Source organism: Podarcis tiliguerta (genome assembly GCF_965153285.1).
Source record: "Podarcis tiliguerta genome assembly, chromosome: 17".
Classification (NCBI taxonomy): Eukaryota; Metazoa; Chordata; class Lepidosauria; order Squamata; family Lacertidae; genus Podarcis; species Podarcis tiliguerta.
This window is the reverse complement of record NC_139550.1, coordinates 40,943,511-40,952,049: the sequence shown is the minus strand read 5'-3', so window position 1 is coordinate 40,952,049 and position 8,539 is coordinate 40,943,511.

Here is an 8,539-nt window from a genome sequence, read left to right as displayed (position 1 = left end):
AACGCTAGCCGATAGTACAGTATCAAAGTCTTTATTGAAGAATAGTCTCCATTTACAAGTCTCAGCGTCCCAGCCCTACGTCTGGACTCTAGACCGGCGAAGCTCTGTCTGGATCTCCACCCCCCGTGCACCAGTTCAAGACTCTAATCTTACTCCACCTCTTCCTTCTCTCTCTCTTCCTCTGGGTCTTACTACCCCCCGGGGTCTCATTCCTCCTGGACTCTTCCGATGCGGAGCTAGACCCCTCTGACTCCTCCCCCTCTCTTCGGCGGGCTTTAGGACCTGGCTCCTTACCCGGGCTGCCCACCTTGCCGCCCTCCTGTACATTTGAACTTGGCGCGCGCGCGCGTTTTACTTTCCGGATGACCGTTTCCTCGCTCCCTGACGAGGGTGTGGCCACTCCTGCCTCACGTTCTCCCTCTGCCTGCGCGCTCCCTGATCCCGATGCCTTGGACTCCTCCCCCCTACTGCACTCTGGGGGGGACGCTGGTCCGGATTTCCAGCTGCTACTCTCTGAGTCCCCTTCTTCCCGAGGTGTCCCCCTGGGCACTCCCCTTGCCCTGACCATGGGGGCCCCTTTCTGTGAATCCTCCGAGTCACTGGAGAGACTCAGAGATCTTGGACTACTGTCGCCGCTGACATTTCCTTCCGACTCCTCCCCCTCGCTCTCTGTTTCTTCCCTCTCCAGTGACTCTGCTCCTGAACCCCTGACATCCATCCCCCCCTCGAAGCCCCCCCTTCCCCCCTCCCCTTCCTCCAGCGGGGGTGCTGGGTGCTCCGTCGTTGTGGGGGTGAATGGTGGATACAGTTCGTCCCCCGTGGCGTGCCTCCAGTTAGAGAAATCCGGCTCGTCCTCCATGTCTTCGCCGACCTCGTTCTCCTCTGCTTCCATCTCCGTGCCGCCATGCTCGAACCCAACGCCTTCCCCCATCACGTCCATGTCCCTCTCACCCTCGTTCCCCTCTGGGTCCGTTGCCTGCCAAGGGCCCCTCAGCCACCTCTCCTCTCCTCGATTGTCCCACCAAAACGAGCGGTCTGAGGCAAACCCCGAGGGCGAGCCCTCCGGTGAACGTGTGTCTAATGGTGGTTCTTCGTCCGAGGTAAATCCCTGGAACGTGCTGGTAGAAAGCGTGGGTGTGAAAAGCCAGTCGTCGAAATACTCGGCTGGCATGGGCCTGTGTGGGAACAAGGCATGAAACTCCTCTTTGAGGAGAGGCTCGTCCAGGGCATAGTCCGGCACCCAACTGTTGGCGCTGGCCGGGGTACCTTCCCTTGCGAGAAAATATTCTACTCCCTCTTCCCCCCATCTCGAGTCCAAAATCTCTGTGACCTGGTTGATGGGTTCCCTTCTTGGCGACTCCCTCCTTGGGGGGATCTCCTCATACCGGTCTGGTGCCGTGCCCTGCGCCTGAAATCGGTGAGGTGCTTTGTAGGGCGTGAGCACCGACCTATGGAATACTGGGTGCATTCTGGATCCTTCCGGAAGTGTCAACCGGAAGGCCACCGGATTGATCTGTGCCTCAACTAGGTAAGGTCCTAGCTGCTTATGTCCGAGTTTCTTCTTAGCTAAGGATCTGGTCGGCACTGCGTGGGCCGCTAACCACACCCAGTCTCCCACCTGTATGTCTTCACCAACCCTCCTGTGCTTGTCAGCCTGCAGTTTGTATGCGTGCTTTGCCAGCTCTAACTGCCTCCTAAGCTGCTCGTGGACTTCCTGCAATTCCGCCGCCAAGACTTCCGCTGCCTGTGGCTCCCCCTCCCCCAGTCTCTCTAATCCCGGGAAGGTTCTGGGATGCCTCCCGTTGTTGGCGAAGAACGGCGTCACCCCTGTGGACACGTGCTTCGTGTTGTTGTAAGCGAACTCAGCGAGCGGCAGGTAGTCCACCCATGTCGTCGGCTGTTGATTTGCGTAGCATCTCAGGTACTGCTGCATGACGGCGTTGACGCGTTCCGCTTGTCCATTGGTCTGCGGGTGTCTCGCCGACGCTAGGTTGATCTTGACGTTCAGGAAACCCATCAGCTTCTGCCAGAAGCTCGAAATGAACTGGCGCCCCCTGTCGGACAAGATAGACCGTGGCAGTCCATGCACTCTGAAGACGTGGTCTATGAACAGTTTGGCGGTCTGTTCTGCCGTGGCGACCTTCGCGCACGGAATGAAGTGGGCCATTTTAGTGAACATGTCCACCACCACTAGCACTGCCGTTTTACCCCTTGAGCTGGGTAAATCCGTGACAAAGTCCAGGGCCACCCTCTCCCACGGTTCGCTCGGAGTCTGCAGCGGTTCGAGCAGTCCCGCCGGAGGTTTGTGGACTGACTTGGCCCTTTGGCAGGTGTCGCACCTCGAGACGTACTCCGCGACTTCCCCCCGCATCTTGGGCCACCAAAAATCTCTGGCAACGAGTTCTGCCGTCTTCTCCTTGCCAAAGTGCCCGGCGGTGGGTGCGTCGTGTAACTGCTGCAGTACTTTCGCCCGGAGGTCGTCTCCCGGTACGTAGAGGGCCCCTCTGCGGATGAGCAATCCGTCTCGTACTTGGAACTCGTCGTCCTTCACCGTGCCCTTGTGCACCTCCTCCATCTTGGCTTGTGCAAAGGGGTCCCTCTGCAGTGCTCGACGGACCGCCTCCAAGTCCACGGTTGCTGCAGCGCACGCCCACGCTTTCGGAGCGAAAATGTGCTTGGCCGCTGCTGGTGCCGCCTCTTCGAGGTATTGCGGCTTCCTAGACAGTGCATCCGCCATGATGTTGTTGTCGCCTGGGATGTATTCTATCCTGAAGTCAAAATCCGCGAAAAATTCCGCCCATCTGATGTGCCGCTGGTTTAGGAATCTTGCCGTGCGCCAGTACTCCAGGTTCTTATGATCCGTGCGGACCTGCACGGTGTGCTTGGCCCCGACGAGGAAGTGTCGCCACGCCTTGAATGCTGCATGAATGGCCAGCAACTCCCTGTCCCAGATGGTGTAGTTTTGCTCCGACTTGCTGAGCTTCCTAGAGTAGAAGGCACACGGTCTCCAGTCCCCATGCGGGTCCTCCTGCAACAGTACGGCGCCCACGGCTCTGTCTGAGGCATCTGTTTCAACCCTCATCGGTTTGCTGGGATTCACATGCAGTAGCTGCCCTTCGGACGAGAAGAGACGCTTAAGGTTCTGAAAGGACTGCTCCGCTTGCTCCGTCCAGATGAACTTCTTCTTCTTAGAGCTGAGCGTGTCAGTAATGGCCGCCGTCTGCATCGCGAACCCCTTGATGAACTTGCGGTAAAAGTTGGCGAACCCCACAAACCGCTGGACCTCCTTCCGATTGCGCGGGCTCTTCCAGTCCAACACTGCGCGAACCTTGGCGCTGTCCATGGCAAGCCCCTTGTCCGACAGCTTGTAGCCTAGGAAATCCACCTCCGTCCTGTCGAACTGGCACTTCTCCAGCTTGGCATACAGCCGATGCTCCTGCAGTCTCTGCAGAACTGCCTTGACGTGGCCTTCGTGGGCCTCCTCCGATTCTGAGAATATCAGGATGTCGTCCAAGAAGCAGACGCATGTCTTGTAGAGGAGACCCGCCAGGACGTGATGCATGAAAGCTTGAAAACAGTGGGCGCCATTTTGTAAACCGAAGGGCATAACTCTGTATTCATATGTGCCCAGGGGCGTGAACATGGCAGTCTTCCACTCGTCTCCTTCCCGTATGCGAATCAGGTTGTACGCCCCTCGCAGATCCAACTTTGTAAAAACGCGTCCCTTCCTCGCCGTCGCCAGCAGGTCATCTATCTTGGGCATGGGAAAGGCCGCGGGCTTGGTTCTGGAATTTAAAATTCTGAAGTCTACCACAAGTCTTTTTTGGGGCGTGTCCCTCTTCTTCACAAAGAATACAGGACTGCCCCCCGCTGCCTTCGACTCCCGGATGAAACCGCGCTTCAAGTTGAGGTCTATGAACTCCTTGAGCTCCTGCAGCTCATCCTCAGACATGGAATACAGTTTCCCGGCTGGCAGCGTCGCTCCTGGCAGGAGGTCAATCTTGCAGTCATAGGGCCTGTGGGGGGGCAGCTTGTCCGCTTCCTTCTCGCAGAAAACCTCCAAAAACGCTGCATACTTGCGAGGCACTGCTTGCAGCGTGCCTAATTGTAGCTGCGGGTCGTCCCCTCCTTCTTCCGGGCTAGGAAGGATGCAATGTTCCGCGCAATAGGAGGAGCCGAAGGTCAGTTGGCGTTGGTACCACGCCAATGCTGGGCTGTGCCTGTGCAGCCAACTCATTCCGAGGACTACCGGCGTGTCCGACAGGTGTGTGACATTAAAGCTGATGACTTCTCGGTGATTTCCAATCCGCATCACCATTGGTTGCGTTTGTTGCACCACCTGCCCCCCTAACAAGTCTCTGCCATCCACCGTGACAACGTTCAGGGGCAGCGTGGCTGGTAGCAGTGGTATATTGTGCTGCTGAATGAATTCCAGTCCCATAAAGTCAGCGTTGCTGCCGGAGTCAATGGTGATCGGCACCTCCAGAGTGCGTCCATTGGGCAGTTGGAGAGACGCTGTAAGCTGCACCACTGGTTTGGGTGGGAGGGGGTCTGTGGGTTGCAAAAGTGCTGGGGATTGTTTCATTGACTTGTCTGACTGGACCCCAGTGCCTCTTCCTCCAGCCAGACTCTGTCGTTTAACTGTTGCTGCGTTTTCAATTGAGCTGCTTCAGCAACTGTTGCGGAGGCTGCAGTGTGCTTGTGGAGCCTCTGGGGACACTCTTTCGCCATGTGTTGAGCACTGTCGCAGATGTAGCACTTCCTGTTCCCTCTAGGAGGCTTCGTTTTGGCTGCTCCCGGTGTTAGGGCTCTGTTAGCTGACTGAGCCCTGGCACCTCCTATCTCCATCGGCTCTTCTCCCCCTCCCTGCGAGGGTGTGGAGTGCGCACGCGCTGCTTCTCTGGGAAAGAAGGGAGGTGCTCTGGCTGGTGCCCTTCCCCAACGCCCTTCCTCCCTGTTGCAAGGACGTTCTTCCAGATGCACCCCGATCTCCAGAGCCCTCTGGACTACCTGCTGGGTGCTCCTTGGTCTCTCCCCTCTTCCAATCTCCGCTTTTACATCTGCATTCAACCCCTCCCAAAAGAGGTCTCTGACTGGCGCAGAATCTTTTTCCCACCCCAGGGCATGAACCAGTCCGAAAAATCGAGTATGGTACTGCCGCACGCTGGCTTCGCCTTGTTTAAGTCCATGTATGTCCCTCCTGGCAATATCGACGTCTACCTTTGATAAAAAGCATGAGTCCATTGCTTTAATAAAAGCCTTCGCATCTTGGAGCGCTGGATCATTGTCCCTCCATAGATTCCGCAGCCACGTTTTGGCTTCCCCATGCAAATGGGACAAGATAAACCCCACTCTCTCTCTCTCATCTCTAAAGTCTTTGTCAAGTAAATCCAGCGCAAACAGCAGGTCTGCTCTGAAGTTGGGGTACTGCTGCAAACTCCCGTCGAAATGCGATACAAGGCTTCCTCCCCTTCTCCCCAAACCTATGCCTTCTGCCTTGGCTCCCGTTTGCCCCTCTTTGGAAAGCACGTCCAACCTGGCCTGGAGATCCCGGCAGGAGGTAACCATCTCCTCCTCTCTCTTCCTGGATGCAATTACCTCAGTGCTGAGTTGTGTCACCGCTTCTTGCAGGGCTTTTATCTTCTCTTCCGTCGTCATCTTGCCTGAGTTTTGTGAGCTCTGTAAGCACCCCTCCTCTGTCCTCGCTGCGCCGACTCACGTGGCGAGGTTCTTGGTGCCAAAACTTTAAAATTTGAGACAGAGCTTACTGTCAGGGCTGGCTCCGGGTCCCAGCTCACCAAGGACCAACGCTAGCCGATAGTACAGTATCAAAGTCTTTATTGAAGAATAGTCTCCATTTACAAGTCTCAGCGTCCCAGCCCTACGTCTGGACTCTAGACCGGCGAAGCTCTGTCTGGATCTCCACCCCCCGTGCACCAGTTCAAGACTCTAATCTTACTCCACCTCTTCCTTCTCTCTCTCTTCCTCTGGGTCTTACTACCCCCCGGGGTCTCATTCCTCCTGGACTCTTCCGATGCGGAGCTAGACCCCTCTGACTCCTCCCCCTCTCTTCGGCGGGCTTTAGGACCTGGCTCCTTACCCGGGCTGCCCACCTTGCCGCCCTCCTGTACATTTGAACTTGGCGCGCGCGCGCGTTTTACTTTCCGGATGACCGTTTCCTCGCTCCCTGACGAGGGTGTGGCCACTCCTGCCTCACGTTCTCCCTCTGCCTGCGCGCTCCCTGATCCCGATGCCTTGGACTCCTCCCCCCTACTGCACTCTGGGGGGGACGCTGGTCCGGATTTCCAGCTGCTACTCTCTGAGTCCCCTTCTTCCCGAGGTGTCCCCCTGGGCACTCCCCTTGCCCTGACCATGGGGGCCCCTTTCTGTGAATCCTCCGAGTCACTGGAGAGACTCAGAGATCTTGGACTACTGTCGCCGCTGACATTTCCTTCCGACTCCTCCCCCTCACTCTCTGTTTCTTCCCTCTCCAGTGACTCTGCTCCTGAACCCCTGACAGGTACCTTCAGTTTCTTTACATTTCCAACATTTGTTATCGGGCATATGATAAATTTTTGCTAGTTTGACTGGTGTTATGTACCATCTGTATATCATTTTCATAATATTTTCTCTTAGGGCATTACATGCCGTAAACTTTAGCCCAGTGGTCCATAACCGTTCCCAGTCGGCTAGCATTATGTTGTGACCCACATCTTGTGCCCATTTAATAATTACTGATTTCACTTCCTCATCCTGTGTATTCCATTTCAGCAGCAGATTATACATTCTTGACAATACCTTAGTTTTGGGTTCTAGCAATTCTGTTTCCAATTTTGATTTTTCCACCTGGAAGCCAATTTTTCTATCCAATTTATATGCCTCCATTATCTGATGATAGTGGAGCCAATCACGGACTTTACTTTTTAATTTGTCAAAACTCTGCAGTTTCAATTTATCTCCATCTTGTTCTAGTATCTCCCAATATTTTGGCCAATTGGCCTCCATATTGAGTTTTTTGACTGCTTTTGCTTCCATTGGAGATAACCACCTTGGAGTCTTGTTTTCAAAGAAATCCTTATATCTAATCCATACATTAAACAATGCTTTCCTGACAATGTGAATCTTAAACATTCTGTGAACTTTAACCTTGTCATACCATAAGTAAGCATGCCACCCAAACGCATTATTGAATCCTTCTAAGTCCAGTATATCTGTATTTTCAAGAAGTAGCCATTCTTTCAGCCAGCAAAAAGCTGCTGCTTCATAGTAAAGTTTCAAGTCTGGCAGGGCAAAGCCTCCTCTTTCCTTTGCATCTGTTAATATTTTAAATTTTATTCTTGGCTTTTTGCCCTGCCAGACAAATCTGGATATATCTTTCTGCCACTTCTTGAAACAGTCCATTTTATCAATAATCTGCAGTGTCTGGAACAAAAATAACATTTTTGGCAATACATTCATCTTTATCACAGCAATACGACCTAACAGTGAGAGTTTTAGATTAGACCATATATCTAGATCTTTTTTTATCTCCATCCAACATTTTTCGTAGTTATCCTTATATAAGTTCCCATTTTTTGAGGTCATAATAATTCCTAGATATTTCACTTTTTTCACCACTGTCAAACCTGTCTCATTCTGAAACCTTTCTTTCTCTTTTTCTGTTAGATTCTTTGTCAAAACCTTAGTTTTTGTTTTGTTGAGTTTAAAACCTGCTAATCGACCAAACTCTTGAATCAGTTCTAAAACCCTCTTCACACTGGACTCTGGCTCCTGCAATGTCAAAACCAAGTCATCTGCAAATGCTCTTAATTTAAATTGTTTAACTCCGACCTGTATCCCTCTTACCATCTGGTCCTTTCTAATCATATTCAGCAACACCTCCAGGACCGATATAAAAAGCAGAGGGGAAATAGGACAACCTTGTCGTGTTCCTTTTTCTATTCTGAACTCTTCAGTCAAAACATTGTTAACAATTAATTTTGCTTTTTGTTCAGAATAGATTGCACCTATACCATTTTCGAACTCTTGGCCTACCCCCATACTATGGAGATTCTTTTTCATAAAACCCCAAGAAATGTTATCAAAGGCTTTCTCCGCGTCCACAAATACTAAAGCTGCTTTTGTGTTTATTCTTTCCTGTAAAAGTTCCAAAATGTCCATTATATTCCTTACATTATCAGATAGGTGCCTTCCTGGGAGAAAGCCTGCTTGGTCCTTGTGAATCTCCTCCACTAAAACCCTCTTTAATCTTCTAGCCAAAATGTCAGCAAAAATTTTATAATCCACATTAAGTAATGATATAGGCCGATAGTTCTTAAGTTGGTGTTTTTCCGATTCTGTCTTTGGTATGAGAGTCACAAAAGCTTCTTTCCACGTTTCTGGTGTCCTTTTCCCCTGTAATATGTCATTACATATATCCTTCAAGGGTTGAATTAGCCAGTCTTTCATTGATTTATAATATCTTGCCGTCAACCCATCAGGTCCTGGGGACTTGCCAAGTTTCATATTTTGGATGGCGCTCTCTACCTCTTGTTCTGTT